This window comes from Hetaerina americana, unplaced genomic scaffold, assembly GCF_022747635.1.
Source record: "Hetaerina americana unplaced genomic scaffold, ioHetAmer1.1.p SCAF_3, whole genome shotgun sequence".
NCBI lineage: Eukaryota > Metazoa > Arthropoda > Insecta > Odonata > Calopterygidae > Hetaerina > Hetaerina americana.
The window spans coordinates 87,378,570-87,398,217 of NW_027286874.1; the positions used below are offsets into that span (position 1 = coordinate 87,378,570).

The window sequence follows — 19,648 nt, forward strand, 5'->3', positions numbered from 1 at the left end:
ACTTAAATTTATTTGGTGTATAAATCACGAATTGTAAACGGTTTTCCCAACACCTACACTGAATACGTCTAAGTTAATCCCAATTACTGAATTTATTCACGTTAGCTGATATACATAATATATATATTTCATGGTTCGGAATAATTTTTGGGATGATATAAACTCATTTCAATCTGCAGTAATTTATTTATTTGTATCGTAATTATATCCAAAGATTGGTTCGCTACAGTTTTACATTGATCTCTTTTCAATTCTGTATCCTTTACGTCTTACTACCTGTTCATTCTGGAAACCTTTTTCAATTAGATTGTGAATATATTCCGTGAGAGTTTTCCAAACTGTTTTCATCTCTTATTTAATCCCAACAAATCCACTCTGTCTCAAGATGTGGCAAAGTCATCAGTTTTTTTTCGCTTGCGTACCTATATGGCCGTTTCCTTTCCTTCATTTTGTACATCTTTTATCACTCCTGACCATTTGATCGTTAGCTTCACCAACAGTTCCAGAATATGAAGACATATTTTTCTTCGATATATTTTTCCAAAACTTTACGTGACTGATTAATACCCTGTACACTGAGTTACACATGCAATATGCCTATTCGCACTTACACTAGCAGAGTAATTCATGAAATTCTCCGTATAACTCTTGAAAACCACCAGCAGTCGAGGTATTTTGGTCAATTTTGAAGAGGAAATACTCCTATTCTCTTCAATATTTATGTAAGTGGTTCAATTTTTCTTTAACACCGAGTCACATACACCCAATCCCGTTCGATTTCGATCAGTTACTTCATCGGTATTTTCCCTCCCGGCGTTTTTAAATCTGGGCGATATTAGTTTCGGGGAAAAAAATTAATTCAACCCAAATGTTCGCACCAACCCAAAGGTATTTTGATTGATGGCTGAGGTCAGGTCGAGATCGACTGCTACCGAGACCTACAACGAAAACAAATTCACGCTTTAAGGGTTTGAGAGAGGCTTTTACTTTCCCTGCTCCTTTTGGCGGTTTTCCCGTATGATTCATTATTTAGAGAAATAACACGGCTTGGAGTGTCTAGAAGCATAACATAGAATCCATCTCAGAACTCTTCAATCGACAGATGAACACTATTCACAGGGACATGTACATTTTACCTTGTAGATAATCCGACGCGTGGGTGAGTGAAGGTGGCCTTGAAGTCAATAACTATTAGGACAATGGGTGATCAGATTTGGATATCATTTCTTTTTCGGGAAGTTTGAGTTGGAACTTATTTTTTCCTTCTACTTTGGTCTCTAATTTGGCGAGGTAAAAGAGTTGCCTGTACCGCTCAGTTCGGCAATCGTTTCAGTCATTTTATTTGCATGCTTTCTCGCCGTAGTCTTACTTCTATACAATGCGGTGTACCTTCCGTCTCCTCGTTAAGTTCGAATGAATTGTGTCGATTGCCATGGCCAGCATTCCTCCATATCTTGCTTAAGGCCCCAAATACCCCCGCGTATTCGAGGTGACGACCCATGAGGAACAAGACTTCTCCTTAATGTTTTCATTCGAGACCCTCAACACGTTTCTTTGGCGATCCCGACTTTCTTTAATGAAGCCTCGCATATCCTCGATACGTGCTATCTTTACCACGCAGAGCGGGTCGGTCCCCTTGTTTGTCGGTGCATCCGCGGCTTGGAGCGGAGCCGTTCGCGTGCACGGAGGAGAGAAGCGGTTGAGGGAAAAAAAGAAATGGGTCGCGGAGCCTAGAGAGTCCATCCACGGGAGTGCCTCGTGGAGAGGGGGCGGGGAGGAGTGGAGGAGGAAGGTACGCAATCTGCCCGTCTCACGAAGCTGGGCCCTTGTTACGTGAACACGCATGAGGGAGGTGTGAGGAAGAGAGGGGAACGGAATGGAGCCGATCCGTCTTCGCGGGGCCAGTGTCTTCCCTCCGTCGCCGTCTGACCGCCTCGCAAGAACGGCCGGCCGCGCGCCCGGTGTCCGTGCCCCGAGGGTGGGCGACTCCGTTTCCGGCCGACGCAACCGCCAGCACCCGTGTTGACTGCGAAACGGCTTCATAACGCGAGATCATTCCATTCTCCACCTCTTTTTTCTTTCTTTTCCTTTTTTATCCTCGTTCGAGTTAAATTAGTCCTCGGGGGACTCGGTAGGTCCGTCGAGGAGTTAGGTCGCTTCGACAGTCAATGAAACGCGAATATCTACGGAATAAAGAAATATCTCCCATATAACTTGATAAAATTGCTTTATAATGGAAGGCACACTACCACGAAGAAATACTCATAACTTAGCACCCCAAGTACCATTATGAGGAAACTCAAAGACTCGCTGCTGTTTCCATGACTATGTGAAAGTGTCAATATTTCTGTTAGTCGTGTGAATTAGCAATAGTCGTGCAATATCGAATCACATCGCCCATTTGATAAATCGTACTATTCTGCAAATAGTACGTTGCGATATAAATGAGCGGGATGTGATAAGTGGAAATTATGTTGTGAGGCATTCCATTTCCAATATCGACCAAGATATTTTTTAAATGATGCAATAAGAAAATTAATAACAGAGTCAGTCGTGACTTCGTGAAAGACGTTGGATATCCATGAGGAAAACTACTGCTTTGTATTTTCCAAAAGTTGCATAATAATGACACGGAACGTTTCTCGACCCTATGACGAAAATCGCGCGCGCGCCGAATGGTGAATAAACGGTAAGTTTGTACGGCTAATTATGTGATGGGGTTATGGAGCGAGTTACTCTTCCAGAGCAATTCTTCCATATTCATATCATCCAATAATTGCATTCTTTGGAGTTAATCACAAAAAGAAGAGATTTGAAATAAAAGTAAAATAGTATTCCCAATAAATAGATAAAGAACGTACTACGGCCGAATGAATGGAATGAATATAAGAGATGAATATAAACAAGAGTCCTTTTGGTGTCAGTATACATACATATTATACATATATAAACACACACACACACACACAAACGCATGCTCCTTGTGGGTTGGTTTTGCGTGTGCTCCTCGAAGAGCAGTTTTTGGTTGCTGGAGATCATGGGCATGCATTACGTACCTTTGGTTTGCTCCCGCGTCGTGGTCAAGTGGCAAAGGGGGAAAGGAGGCGGGCCGAACGGTGGGCGAAATTATATGGTCCCTTGGGGAGAGGTTTTCTTTTCTCCTGCCGAGGCTGCTGGGTAGTACGCTCATATACATGAGTTCGAGACGCGCGAGCATTTTAATCTATGAGCTTTCCGGACTGGCTGTTAACTCCGGGACGTGTTCGCCATATCTCTTCGGGGCGAAGCGTTTGCCTCGTTTCTTGGGCTGCCACGGGGTGTATTTCTCGCATTCATTTGCCCTCTCTCTCTCCCCAACTGAAGTTATTGGCGAACAGAATATAATTCCCTTTATCCAATAAATTGACCGTTTTCTCCTTTATTTTCCCTTGCTGTATTCCTTGGAGGAAGGGGAGGGGGTGGTGCAAGGGTGCTTTCACATTGGTTCCGGGAGTGCATGCCGTTCAAACCTGGTCCATAAATTCAAGGGACGGCTTTATCAATGAAAGAGTAAAGGGTAAAAAGTTTACAAAGAAATTCATGTAGATATCACAAACGATTAGGAAATTTAAAAGACACAGAGCTGTTTATTATTGAGATTAAAGCAGTGGAATGATGAAATGGAAAGAACATCGCGCGTCATGATGTGCTTGCCTTTGGATTTGATATTAGTGCGAGACGTCTACTAATTCAATACAGAACTGTTTATCACCGACTCTATTAGGAACTAGTGCTGATGTGGAGTGTCCAACCAAACAATATTAATGCCACGTACAGTTAACACAACAAATCCCATGAACTCCGTCTATATGCTGTTTTGAAAAAATTAATAGGTGTTGGAGCTGTAACAATAGTTTAATGTGTATGTTTTTTATGATATTTATGTATCATGAGGTTTTTAATATTCTCACCTTATGAACATGTATGTTTCGAATGTTCCACGATAGAGTGCGGTGGGCAGTTGGTAACACTGAGTTTTAAAAAAATATGTCATTACTCTATTTAACCCGGAGATATTACCCAAGAATGAAAGGTAAGTTGGCGAATTTCAAGTTTCGAGGGCAAAAATTAAAACGGTTGAATGATCACCAGAGCAGGATATACTGTTAATTTTAATAATTTCCGTTCTCCGAGTCACTACACTCTCACTTTATAGACTCATTGTAATGAACACCATGAATATAAGAAGCCACTCTAATTCACGAACGCGAGCTAAATGTTCAGAAACCAAAAAGAATTTTTAAATAAAGTTTTCTGACTTATAACATGCTGGTCGAAATGGAACTGGGGTTGATATCTTTGCGTTCTAGTCCATAGGTCGTGGGTTTGATTTTCTACTCGGCGGGTTTTTCCTTTACCCTGACCTTATGAGTTTGTAATTGCCCATATTCACATTCCACTTAAAAAAAAACCCAGTGCTGAGGGACAAAATCGGCTGGGCTCCTTATGGTTTACATTTAAATTCATAAAATAAATGAAGGGTTGCGAATCTTTTCTTGTGCCCGTACCTCTTCACCACAGAATGGACTGAAACTAGGGTTTGAACGGCCGTAAAAGACACCGTTTAGCGAGAATTAGAGTCATTTTTCCATAATTACTCAGGGGCTTAATTAAATTTGGTCGTAAGGTCATGGGGAAACTGAAAAGATTACTGACGTCCATGCGGAAGGACGGAATGTGCGCGGTTTTTCGAAAAGGCCCAAGGGTGAAAATTTCGCGCCTTTCCGCTTAGAGAGCAATAGCGTTCGTTCCCAGGCGGCGACCGGGCAGTTCTGGGATTTGGAGAAACACGGCACTCGGGAGTGGCCCTAATGCGTCCGACATTTTAATTTCCTCATCGCGCGCGGTTGGGAAATCGTTTCCGTTGGAAAGAAATGGTGGCTACTGCTTGATGAAAGGTATTTCGGCAGTCACATGACCCTCGTCAAAAGAACACCCCGTCTCGAAGAAACTCAAGAAACCTCTCAGCGTCTCGGGACATGAAATTCACGAAATCTACTACACCGCAAACACACCGAGGCATGGATGGCTCTTCAAACAATTGACCGCGACCTCATTTGACGCTACCTTATAGCCCGTGTGACATCGCCTCGGCGACCGGTATGCCAAGTCTTTCACTTACTTCGCCCGGACGAAAACCATCAAGTGGTTCCAGGAGATGTTATGTAAAGAGTACGTACATACCGCTTGACTTCCAAACCGGTGCGTGGCGTGCAATTTCAAATGTCTCGCCAGTCGCGCTCTAAAATCACACGAATGGCATTAAATTTGTGGTGCGACGTTAGATCCTATTGTTGAAAATGAATTGTTGAATGAAATGACGTATTCGTGAAAATGTATCCATTTCTAATTGTACTTGAAAATTTGAGCAATAGTCCAGTTACTTTGGCTCAATGTTTTGTAAATTAAAAACATTGCATTCAATTACAAATATTTAAATGTAAAGGCATAATACCTAGGTAAAAGTGTGGATTGTTTGTACATGTATAATAAAATGTTCATGATTAGTCAGACGTTAGGGTGAATATTTCAGAATGTGTTCACGTATATACTCTGTTATACCTCTAATATGCAATGCAGTAGGTTGAACTTAACTGTTACTTAACTTAAGGGGACTAACTTATGTAAATAAATATATACTATCAAGTATAACCTGACAGAAATATTTCGGGTTTTTTTTCCTTAGAACAAGTTATGGTGAACCAAAATACATTTCATTAGAAGTTACTCCTTCAGCAATTGTAAATTTTGTAATTAACGAATATCAATGGTGCAGTAATCGGTTTTCTCAGCCTAAAAGAGAATGATGAACAAACTTCAAAAGCAACAAAGATTTGCGTGACAAAAATAAATTAGAACATTTTCAATGGTTTCTGATGGTGTAGTATTCCAATAGCATTTTAACTGATGATCATGGCAAACCTCTCTCACAGAGCGACAGTGCATCAATGCCTCCCTTAAGAGGATTTAGTGAAGTACACATCTATTAACTTCTCCCATCGAGTCCATTTTCGAAAACTTCCCATTCAACCAGGAGGTGGCGCGGAAAGCAGACACGAAAACGATTTACGAATGGGTAGTGGGGAAAAAGAAAAAAAACATATCCCCACAATGGCCAATTCTCTCTCGCCTCTTTTAATTTCCTTCTCTCGGGAGCAGACAGTCGATCGAGACGAAAGAGCAGCCGGTAAAAATCTCCGAGCTCCCAGAAGTGCCTTTCTGGTTTCACGCCCCGCGGGGCTGCCACGTGACTCACCCCTTCCCACCCCCGGGTGATCGGACGGAGGAACCGACGCCCCTTCTCCAAGACTGCCTCTCCATCCATCCTCCTCTCTCCAAGTCACTCGAAGACCGACGTCTCTCCGGCGGCACCCGGCCGACTCCGGGCGGTCACCGGCCAAAACGCCCGCCCGTCTTCGCGGTGAACGGTAGCCATGCGGGCGGTTCCGTGGCGGCGTTGAACGAAATTGCACCTAATGCCTCGCCCAGCGAATCGCCGCCTCCGGCGACTGGTCACCGCTTTTCTTTTCCTTCCCCCACCACGCTCCTCCTTTCTATTTCCCGCGTACAAGCCGATCCGGGTTCGAGGTCCTCTCACCATTCCTCCCTTCCTATCTAACCCCCCGCGAGCGTACGAGCGATCGCGAGCCCTCCCCCGGTTCTAACCTCCCTCCTCTCACGCACCCTCTCCTCCGCAAACGTCGTGTCTCATTATTATTGAGGTGCCTGGATTGGAAACCACTGACAGCACGAAGATTACCGTACATGCGCGACATACTTGTAGGAAAAACACATATCATTAAAGTTATGATGCGACTCCAAGGGAATATTCTTAGTAGCGTGTTATAACCGTGAGGCCACAGTGATAAGTCAAGGGACATTGACCCCTGAACTGATCGACACGAAGAATCATTTTTCTCTGATACAATACGAGGGAAAATAGTAGGAAGCATAAGTTGCAAAAATTTGATTTTCTCGAATGAACTGTAACCAATATCTCGTGATCTGACGCACCTTACTAAGGTTAAATGGAAGAAGGGACCTTATGGTCTCAATTTCGCCCGAAAAAATACGTCTATCTATCCATCTGCCACACGTCCTCTTGGAGGCTCTCAGGGCACGGTGTAGATGAAAGAAGTAAAAGCACTTGCCGGGTTCGTCTCGCACGCAGCGTCTGCCCCCTTCGCGATCAAAGGGTTCTTCGCCCACGGAGAATCAGCGGAGTGATCTTATCTCTCCCGCGATGGCTCAGTCACGCTCTCGCGGAAGTGGTCCAGTGGCCACAAAGGGGTTATTATCCGTCTATCTCCTGCACTCGATCCGAGTTTATCGAAAAATTCACACCTCGGATCGTTTCATTAATTGAATACAACGCTCTCCGTGCCGTGAGTAATTTTTTTAAAAAACATTTAATTGATTAATCAAGGCTTGTAAGAAACTCAGGGGCGTACTATTGAATTTCTCTTTTTTTGTGAGCTAGCCCGGAGGAACTTGTGAGGTGATTTTCCTCTGCGGTACATTTTATGATCACGGATCTCGCATTACTCCCAAAATGATGTGGTGAAGAGCAAAAACCACGTAAATTTACCTTACTTTCAGAAAGCGATACGCGAATCACAACGACGACGGTCCTTTCGTTATCCATCTACGTTAATGACGATAAAGATAACTCAGCGACACGTGGTGATCTTCATATCATGTATATGTGCTCATTTGCTGAACTGTATATTTAATGCAGCTGCTCCAGCAAACTCCATTGTTACGGGGTTAGTTCTTCCCGAGCACGGAAGGGCATCCGATTGTCAATGAGGGAAGAAAGATAATGGCCTCGCAGCAGGAGGCGAGAATCGCGGTGGCTTTGGTGAGTTATAACGCCATCCATTATGCGTGGCGTGAGATCTCGCAGCAAAACAAGTTAGACTGTATGTAAATTCAGGTCGTTCTTTGGATACGGTTTGATGGCTAATTTTTATGAGTAAATGACGGCAATCATGTTAATGATGATTTCGCAATAGAATCATCACATTAGAATGAGGAGCGGGGGCAACTACACTGTTAAATTTCGCGTTTTTCCACCATAATACGTTGAAATATAGTTCAGGAGCTTATTATAAACCCACTACCAATGCACGATGTTTCATGAGGCTCAACATGAAAAACTAACGAATTTATTCCAAGCATGTGAGTTAGGAGGTGTGGTAGCCTATAGTGGACTAAGCATTCGGCTGCTGACGAAGGGTTCGGGGTTCAAATTCAGGTAATGACGTCGTATTATTCCATTTATTTAAAGCGACGTGATTTTCTTGACATCAGAACTGTTTGAGGAATTGTAGGTGGCACTGGGAAAGTAACTACTTCTCCCCTTCTGTCCTCATGAATGAATTCGACGCGGCTTAGGGCTTGGTGCCAAGTTTGCTCTCTGCTCTCGCACGTCAAAACCAACCTACGGGTTGATAACTGTGTATGGTATTTCGTGGCAGTCAGTAGTTTATGTCTAAGTATATATTTATCTACATCCCCCCTCTCTATCTTCAGATACAAGACGAGTTTCAGTAATTGACTCATTGAAAACGGCTCAAATCTGAAACTTGTCGGTTGCATTAGGTATGGATGTCACTCGAGCGAAGCGACCCGCCTGCATTAATTACTGGGGCGGGTGTTATGAAACTTGCGAAGTAACACCATGTGTAGACGACCAAATATTTAAAAAAAAATTGAACGGTGAATAGACTAAGAGATTATAATGCATTTCTATTGAATTGATGAGGGAATTCGGTAATTTGTATTAACGATTCATTCCGAATGTTTTAATTTCAGTTAATACATTTTTTATATACAAGTTGAGCTCCTAAATTTATTTTTTCACAGAAATACTTGAAAATATTTTATTAAATATACAAAATTTATGGGCCTGCGTCAGGAAAAAAATTATTTTCTATGTTTCGTTACATAGTCCCTAATATGGTGGCATTGAAAGGTGAATGAGTATTTGCATAGCTGAGATTGATGTGAAATTATAGAAATTTCACACAGGAAAAAATGCCGGAGCAAAATAAGTATTTTTAGTCACCACATAACCGAGCTAAAAATATTTCTTATCTCCACGGGGTGAAATAATATTTTTTCCCCAGACAAACTATTTTTCTCTCTGCCACCCCCATTTTCAAAAGATTTATTATATTGGTTGGATTGAAAATTGTGTGTTAGAAATGCTGATTCAAAATTACTGGGCTTAATATTCCGTTAATACTCTTACCATAGATGTAATATTCATCCCTGTCTTCTTGAATTATAGTGTGAGATCAGCGGCTCTTTATTTTATCTCTTCGTGCGAGTTCTTTAACCTGTCTTGTGTGTGCGATGCTGAGAGTAAAAGAGGCATAACTCATGTTGTAAACACGGGAAAGAGGGTCTTTTAAATACCCACACAGAGTGGATGGAGAATCATTCTTCCTTTTTCCAAAAGGTTATATCTATACCACCGTAACTGACAGCCGGAAGAAAGGCTGTTCATCTGGTAAAAATTATCCTTAAACATTGCTCAAACTCTCAAGTACACTCATAGGAAATTTATTTCGTTTTACATATGGCCTTTCATTCTGAAGATGCGACGTGTTCTTAATTTTGAGAACAATGGATTTTCCGTGAAAAATATCACGCTTATAACATCTCAATGAACGGTTCCATCGGCACCCTCTGGTGCTCACTGCATCAATTCTCGTAGTACTCAAATCCGTGGCGGTAAAGTTAACGATATTGTAATTCATTATGTTGGGTGGTAGTGGCGTAATACTCCTCAATACTGGCGAATTCTGATGATTTGCAGGCCGCGTGTTTGATTCCACAGATAGGTGAGATTCTTCCATATGTAGCCATGGTGTTTGTGATCGTAAAGTTTTACATCTAACATCAAAATTCAATATAAAACGCCAAATCAGCTGTTTTCGGATTCGTTGTTAAAAAAAGAAACACGACTTAGAAATTCCATCCATTCTGAATGTTACGAGTGGGATAATCCAACAAATAAATTATCTAGATTTAACACAACTTAGGCTCTCGGCGACTCTAAATTAGCAATGCCCCATGAAAGTCTAATAGACAAGGACATGCAATGACCTATTTATTCAAATAAGTTCCAAAAGTGAATGGCGAAAGGAGGATTGGGTAGGAGTATCGGGTTTCTTTTTATAAGTAGAAGAAGAGCGTTATTGATTTAGCCTTCCCGCCCTCTCGGGCCGGACTCCCCGGTGGTGCCCACCCTTCTTCATCTCCCCTCGGCATCTTCCCGCCGCCTCCCTATTTGGCGTAACTCGATCACTGCGCGAGAGAAATGGTGCGTGCGGATGAGACACGGCGAGAACCTTTCACCGGTCGGAGGCAGCTCGTGACTCGGGGGAAGCGAGCGGCCTATACTGGGTCAGCTTCGGTCCTAAAACCATCCAACGGACGGTGGGGTGGCGGTGATGAAGCCCCCTCCCCCCGCTATGACTTTACGCAACGTTTCGCCCTCATCGATGCTGTTTATTAGCTGGTGACGTGACGCCGTGCCTTACTTGGCCCGGATGGTTGCAGCCATGCGCTTTTATATTCAATAATCTCCTGATTCCCATCCATTTGTCCTTTGATATCTTCTACGTGTCACGTATGATAGACGAAAAAAGTGAATGAAGAAAATATATGAACTGTACGAAAGTCTCATAGATGTGAATAATAATTCAAACGAAGGAGGATAGATAGATTTAGCCAACAAAAATATAGGAAACCACATAAAAAAGGACACCCACACATATTCCGAAATTTTCGGTCACAAGAACGCTTTCCTCTGCGGAAAGAAGGTACTCATGTTTATATAGATATAAGGAAAAGGGATAGGAACACATATAAAGGACGAACACAGTGTGTATGTGCTCCCATCCCTTTTCCTTATATCTAGTTCTATGTGAATGAGAATTTGTTCGCGGTTTGGCGAAATTTCGAGTTTGAATGTGTGTGTGTGTATATATATATATATTATATATATAGAAATATATATATATATATATATATATATATATATATATATATATATATATATATATAAACAGAGAGAGAAGCATTCACTAGGCAATCGATGAATTTACAAGCGATTAATGCAAAGCATCAATATTTCAAGGCCTATTTCACCCAAATAATGGACGCTGAAACTTTTAAGTAATATAAAAATCCTTGTGAAATAGAGTATGAATGAATAGTTATTGGTCTTAATTATGGTTCTTCAAAGACTGCGGGAGAAGCCGCTTCAGTAACTTCAACGGGGTCTTCCGCTAATGTGTATTAAAATGCAAAATTCCAAAATGTAAATATCATTTTAGCAATTTCATAGTGTAAAAATAATTCGCCTTGACCCAAGACGAGCTAACGGAGGACTCCGTTAAACGTTACTACTATTGCGGCATCTCCCGCAGTTTCTTGGAATTTGTAAAAATCATTTTTTTGGGCTTGGAATTGCTGCATTTTAATGCAGATTAGTAGATGTGTTCAAGTTACTATCGCGGAAATATGATTTGACTAAATCACTCGGTTAGATATTGAGGGATTCGGGTTCGAATCCCGGTAATGGCGAATAATTTGTTCACTTTGGAATTGTTGCATTTTAACTATGGTCACCATCAAAAATATGTATAAATTAAAAAAAAGGATATTCAAAGGTTTTTTATGCTCAAGAACCATTTTCATGTTTAATGGAAAAATTCAAAGTCACCGAAAACTCAAATAAATCAATGCAGTTAAAAAAGCGATTCATAACATAGTTTTCCGCCAACAAAAATGTTACCTTATGCTCAATAAACTTATTCCGTATTAAATTAATTATACAGGTGTTATACCTTATTCATTATACCTGTACATACTTCATTCTACGGAATGAAGGATGAAAAAAATTTCCATCAGAAGTATTTAAAATAACAATGAACGACAAGAATTTGCGTCATTCAAGTTCCCTTTTATCCAAAGATACCGCATTGCAGGATCTGAATTTTGATTAGAACCGCAGCAATGGCGTATAATTGTATGCGAGCTCGTTGAGTATAAATTATTGTGTACACAGGTCAAGGAACAACGCGGAATTCGTACATGATGGAGTCTGTGATTCTTTGCAAACATGGGACAAAGATGTTATTAAATACAATACAACAATTTCAGAGAGTAAAAACCATTAACTTTGACCGGGTTTCGAACCCGGAGCCCTCGATATCCGACCTATTGCCAGTTAAGCTATCGAGGCGTCTTGTTACACTTCGAAATTCATTTTTCATTTCTTCAACCTGAGCAATTAAACATGTAACATGTAGAGTGATGTCAATCCTACCCACATTTTACCGTGTATGTATTTGGGAGTCGCACCACTCAAAAATCAGAACCCGTGGGTATCGTTCCAAAAGGTCAACATCAATTCACAAATCATTGAGGACAGTTCACTCCAGAGGAATATGCCAACGAGATTGAATCGCTTTCAACACCTCTTTCCTCCCAAATTACGCAAAACATGAGCTATAAAGTTTGGGGTCATATTTTCAAGAGGATTTGAATATTAACCTTTTCTTTCGGTAACTAGGACTTCGTGCATGGGATTGGGCAGCAATGCTTTTTCCCGAAGCCGAGACTTATAGCACGCGGAAGGTTATGGAATCGAGGCGTTGCCCTTTTATTCGTACGAGCCCTCACCTCAAGCGGGGATTTTCGACGGGTGGCCCCTCCGCCCAAGAGGCGTTCGCCGCCGGTGTCATCTCTCCACCCGGGAGGGCGAAAGGGAACGCGTGTTTAGACACCCGCACTCTTCTTCAAAGGGGCGCGCCCTCGGAAACTCTTGCGCAACGCCCTCCGGTCGCCTTCAGATCTCGTCCCCTTTTTGCGTCCGCCTTTTCGGCGAGGGCGCGCGGTGTTTCGAGTATGCGGGGGATGCGGGAACGTGTGAGTGGTCGGGGGGCGGGGGAAGAACGGGCTCGTCCGTGTGTAAACGATTGAACGGGAAATATTTATTTGCTCCAGGGCTTCGTGCTTTCGAGCACCAAAATGTTGGTTTGATAGAGGGAGGAGCTCCCTCAATGATAAAAACAATACAGCAAGTGAGAACCAGATATCAGGGTAGAGAATCCAATTCCTTCTCAACACCGCGTGTGAATTCTCATTGAGATCTGGTACCCAAATAATCACACAGCCTGGATATATATATATATATATATATATATATATATATATATATATATATATATATATATATATATATATATATATATATATGGAAAGGATCTGACCACCCTAACCTGGTGTGTGAATTTCACATGCCGTTCCATTGCGTGACCTCTAGCATCATCTATCAGACCAAACCTCGGGTGTACGAGTACACATGTACGTATGCATGGTTCAGGTTATTGGACAAGTATTAAAGGCAAAAAAGAAGCTTCGGGTGTTTTGGGGCCTGAAGGTGACCTCACGTTTACCTCGGAAGTTCGGTGGGTGGGTGCCCACGATTGCCGCCCAGGTGGGTATGACACGGCTGTTAACGGGTCATTTAAGCCACTGGCTTTTGAAGCCAACGTTTGGTGTTATTAATGAGGGTCGTAAAGGGGCGTAAAGACGTGGGGTGGGGTTTCTCGGAGGTTGGTCGATAGGGGAGTGGAGTGCCTGGGGGATAAAGAAATATGTTTGCGGTGAAGGAGGAAGGGTAGGTGTGGATCAGGGAAGGCTACGAGGAATGAGGAGGAATTGAAAGTCGACACGAGATGTGGCACGGATTCGCAAATCCTGGTTCCACGGGTGTGATGGTCCAGCGTCTTATATTTTACTAAGCTGACTCCCGGCGCAAGAATTCATCCAGGCTATCCAGCGATTCGATTCAGAATGGTGATGAGGGGAAACCAGAGCGAGAACGCGTTTAACTGAGAGTCATCGTTCAGCAACACTTTTAAATGTTTTATTCGTAAGAGTTGCTTCGGCACGCAGGGAGTTAGAGGCATGGAATGAATATAAACGACCTCATTTATTGACATTCTCATTCGCGTTAATCTCTCATAAAAATTATTTCGAAAACTTCAGCTCCTTCCCGTATCACATTTAATTTTTTTGTGTGTTTTTGTCTTTGTCCACTAAAGCTAAATTCACATACGTTATTATTCACGTCGGTGAGACTTTCACAAAAGTTTTTAATATATATATATATATATATATATATATATATATATATATATATATATATATACATAGATATGTAAATCAGAATCTGATGATGACGGCCGCGCCGTCGAAACGTCAAATTTCCATGTGTTTGTCCTTTCTTCGTGTTTCTATGTTTTAAATCTATATAAGTGTTTTTATATATTTGTGCGTCGCCGAAGAGCGTTCTATTTCGAATATATATATGTATGTGTGTGTATTTTATTGTATTTATTGTGTGTGTATATATATATATATATATATATATATATATATATATATATATATATATTCACACACACACACAGACTCACACATACATTTAATGTGGAGTGTGTCTTCAACATATTTGCGATTGATTAAAAAGCTAGTTTAGTTCGCACATAAATAAAGCAAAAGAGATTTGGGATAATTTCTTACTTATCAACTGCGTTAGGCGAGAGGGTATAATTTATTTTGGTCTTTAGCCCTTGTACTTCAATGAGAATATACCCTTCAAAATCCAATTTTAAAAATCTTCTGGCGTGTAATTGTTTTACAATATATCACGGGATACATATTTTATTGCCAAAAATCGCTGAATATTCGCCCGAAGTAATTTAATTTTGCATTTCTTATTCTCCTCAATTTTCCACAATCTGGGGATTACGCGTAAAAAAAATTAATTAATAATTAAACAAATTAATGGCTAATGAATGTCCCATACCTTTCTCAAAATGTTTAATGGATGGGTACTCATACCATTAGTCAGACATTTTAATCTCAATCTGAGCCAATTATTGAAGCAATTATGCTAACCCAATTCCAGCGAACCCATTAATTTGGAAATATAATGAAGGAAAAAAAATGAATTTTAAGACAAAGGTGAAGTGAAATTGAATGCCTCACTTTTAACGCTGGTGAATATTTCCCAATCTTTAAATTGAATAGTCGGACTACCAATTTTGAAATACATATTTTTGCGTATGAAAACTCTTTATCCCCTCCGAACGGTATCATGAAGAATATGGAGTCATATAATATTGCAAAAGAGTAGTCCGTATCGTTGAATTTGAAGAGAATAATAATAAGAGTTGAGCGCACTTGAGTGAAAAGGTCAAAATTAAAAAAAATGAATCCACGAGACCTCGTCACGTCCGACAGCTCATGTCGCGACTGGGAGGTTTAATATCGCGAGAACAATTAGTCCAGCTTTACAACCGGCTTCCTTTTAAAGCCTCCAGCAGGTCTCTCGATGGCCTTAGGGCGAGCGAATTCCGGCGTCAGATTTATTAAGAGCTACGGACGGTGACGACAAAGGACTCCTTAGCGGGGGAGGGAAGGAAAGCACGGAGAGAGAGATCGGAAGGGAGGATAATGGAAGACTCATTCAAACCCCCTCTTCTCCCTCCCGCCGTTTAATTGCGTGAGAAAACGGAGTCGGATTGTCGTGAGGAGGATGGGGAGACAGGGAGAGGGAGGGCAAAGACTCAAAGGTGAGAACTGATGGGGGCGTCAGGGTCAAACGCGGCGGCGGCGGCTCCTTGGGCTACGCGGCGAGCGTGTCGACCCGATCGTTAATCAGGTAGCTCTAAATTAGCGACGGGGAGGAATCGAAAAAAACCCATTATCTCTCCCGAATCAGGGAAAAGACCAGATTTTCGTACAGTGGATACACTAAGCGTGAATGCACGCCGAGTGTTTGGGACCATGCGCTGAATTTCCTCTTTTCGGCATCTAACCGAGATAATCTGGCCCATTTCTTGGAGAATCGTTATGGTCGAACAGAAAGTGTCCGGTAATTACTGGATAACCAGGCTTTCGGAAATATTCACGCTTTCAACTATCAGCTAAGTGGATATAATTCGACTGTATCGCTGTCACGTTAGGAATGATTTTAGCTCCACTTCACCTTGATAGGTGAAGTGGCCAGCTCATTGTGAGTTAATGAAAATTGAATGTCGAACCGAGCGGCAAAAGAAACCCTTTTACATCGCTTAATTCATGTCAACAATAGAAGGATGCACTGCACACTGCTATTTGAAGATCCATTAATTAAAATGATACGGAATATCATTAATGACCAACTGCCCTTATGGTTGGTGATCTAACATCCCCTACCAAACCCCCAAGGCAGCTTCCAGGATATGATTCACGAGATATCTGTATCTCCCAGATATAAATAATGTTTCCTTGGGAAAACCCAGGGTTTAGGTCACGATTTCCTTGACTCCTCAATCATTGGGAAAATATGTATGCCTGATTAAAAATGAAAGAATAAAATACATCCATTCATAAAGTTTGAATCCGGGATTTACAAGGAGATCTGGCGGCTTAACTAATACTTCCTCTACACACATTGTTTGCCAAGCGCTTCAATTTCCCGATGGAGTGCTCATTTGCTCTCCGCATTGTCACCTGTCTACGTGCTAAAAGTTGGCAACGGGGAAAGATTTCACAGAGAAGCACGGGGAAATATGTATGAGGATTTTATTATGGTAGGTGGTTTACTTGTTTCGAAATCTGCGAGAATTAATTTATTTTGTATCAATCATGTTACTTCCACGCGCGGATTAATTTTAAAAACATAAGCACCACGAGTCGAGTCCATTATTCAAATTAAGTACAACGTTAATTAAATTAGAATGATAATTCTTGGCAACGGAAGCCCGGATAACTTTCGCGGCATTATTTTATTACATTCAACTTACATCAAGTGGTGTCCGAGGCTGCGTATTATTTTCAACCTTGCGACTACCAATTGCCGCGCTAGAGAGCAGGCGTAAGTTACTGATGTTGTTTACTTTTTCGAGCAATTGACGAAGTTGTAAAACAGGTTGTTATTGGCTAGAGCGCTGCACGGCTTGTTTCCTACGTGAATCAGTGCGAGATATGGGACGTGCTCCATCGCCGCTGGTCGGCATTTTCCAGATGGCACAGAATTAAAGGGTGCGGGCGAAGAGATGAAACGAGTGGAACATAATTGATAGGTGTGTACTCTTTGAGTGGTAGAAGGACGAGCATAGTTGAGAACAGGCTTACTTACTCTTCTTAGTCACTCACGGTGAACGTGATTAAAGTTGATGGAGTCGACCCAGTACGTGCATATGTATATGCACGCTTGGTCTTCCTGCTCGGTCTCCCAGAAAACGCGTTCGGCCGCTAAAGCCACTGACGACGATGGGATTGAGAAAACGGACCCTATGAAAAGGACCGGATGAAAAGGGTAATACTGTATTTTTGTGTAATAATGTATGATAATTTGTATTCTGTAAAATAATAATAACTCATTTTGGAATGGAGTCACATTAGAAAAATTGGAAGTTCGTTAACTTTCACGTTTTTATTGAAATTATTGAGATAAAATGTCACATTTCTAGGGAAGAAGACCGACTGCTTAAGTTATTTGGACCATAAGGGAGAGTTGGATAATTTTTTGGGGATAGATTGTTCAGAATATGAAGGAAGGGTGGAGAGAGAAACCAGACGTTTGCAATCGCTCACTCCTAACGATAGCTTACTCTCAACATACAGTTTAACATTCAACCAGACGGACAGTGTACCCATTGAAGTGCTCTCCACTTAGCACTCAAAGTTGAGATCGGGATACAGCTGGAAAATCGTGCCAACACCGGGAATCGAACCCTGGACTTCGGGGTGGGAATTCGTACCATCAGATAGCGCACCATCTCGATCCCCACAGCCATTTAACCATCTCTTCTTCTTGTTGGATGTAATTTCACATTATATTCCATCTTAAGGTTGTATTTTGTCCTCAGATAATAGATAAGTAGAATAGCACAAATATTGTTTAATTTATATCTACTTGTATTAATTTCTGAATAATGGCCTAGGGAATCATAAGAAAATATTTATTTATAACGTAACCGTTTTTTGCGTGATTTATCGGAACAGTATTGTATATAATTATTAGAATAAAATTATTAGAATTGTAAAATTTTTATTCTCTTATGCAATATGCGTTTCAAAGCCTAGATGTATTCGTAAAATGAACTTATTTTACATTTGGAGGACTCTTACGTGAAAAATACGTAAAATTTATGTTTAAAGGCGTTTAAATTACGAAGACGGCTATGCGTCGAAACACGCGTAGCATAATACATATGTGAAGGAGTCAAAGTCGGTTCTTCATTTAATATGGAAGCTAAAACACAATACGTATTAAGAAGCATTTTTAAAGACCGAACAAATTAGACGTTAAACCTTTAAGTCTCGCCTCCCCTCCAAGCCACAAAAATCTCACATCCGCCGCCCTCGATACAAATTACACACTCGGACAGAAATGAAGAATACATCGACCACACCAGGATCGTGAATTGGAATTATTGAGATGGTCCTCTCCTCCATAGAGACTTATCAAATGTCCAACTCCTCTCGAACCGTAAGTGCTCATCCCGGAACGTCGAGGAAATTTTCACCTTCGATAGTTACGGGTGAGATTGGTGTGGACTCTTCGTATACGTGAATTCCATGGCAGATAGACGAGTACATTTCCCACAACCCTCCTGTCACCCTCATTTCTCCCAAAAGTGAAGAGGAAAAGGTCGCGCGATGAATTTCCGGCACAATAATGCTTTCCACAGCGGAACACCGAGAGAAAGAGTGTCTTTTGACTAAAATCCCACCACACCCCACACGCTCGCCACATCCGACGACAGCTTATAAGGCGCAGTAATTATGTCGCTCCGATGATTGAGGTCACGCCGTGGCGGGGAGGGAGAGGATGGTGAGAGGTAAGGTGGGAGGGAGAGAGAGACAGAGGGGGGGCGAGTGTAAGTGGGGAGGAGGGAAAGGAGGAGAGTGGGGGAGGGGGAGGTAGGGTGAACGAAAGGCGGGAGTCCGGTTTCAGCGCGCTCTGTGGTAGAGGTCAATGGTGAAGGGGTTATGTGAGCCAAATGGAAAGGAAGGGAAGGGAGGGAGATGGAGAGAGAGAGTGTCCGGAGAGGGAAAGTCTCCGCCCTGCTGATGGGAGGGCGTGCGTGCGAGAGTTTTTAACCTGACCAAAATCGCGGGTGTGGGTGTTTAGGTGAGAGGGAAGGGGTGTAGCCAGGGATCAGACTCTTCTGGGGGGGAGTACTGGTAGAGGAATGAGTGTTAGCGGACTACCGACGTCTACCTCGTACGCCATATCCCGCGAATCACCATGAGTTGCCAGGAAACCATTTTAAGGTGGAGTTCCGTTTAACCGAGGATACATGGACTGAGGCCCCCTCGGATGATCGAGAACGCGAGCAATACGAAAGGGTTTTATGTGCCCATCAGTTTGGAGAAAAAGAAGATATTTCCTGCTATGAGACTATTAATATATACGTATACATTAATTTGGACGCATAAATAAAGATAGCCGTTCCACCGATATATTAAAAGTTGTGTTTGAGTGGCACTTTATTTGCGATTCTATTTTTTTCGCCTTCTCTGG

General features: G+C 41.9%; 1 protein-coding gene across 1 annotated transcript in view; it reads left to right on the forward strand.

The window, feature by feature from the left end:
* Positions 1 to 19,648, forward strand: part of LOC139690454 (uncharacterized) — a 177,808-nt gene that overhangs the window by 10,270 nt on the left and 147,890 nt on the right. The gene's annotated exons all lie outside the window — the stretch shown is intronic.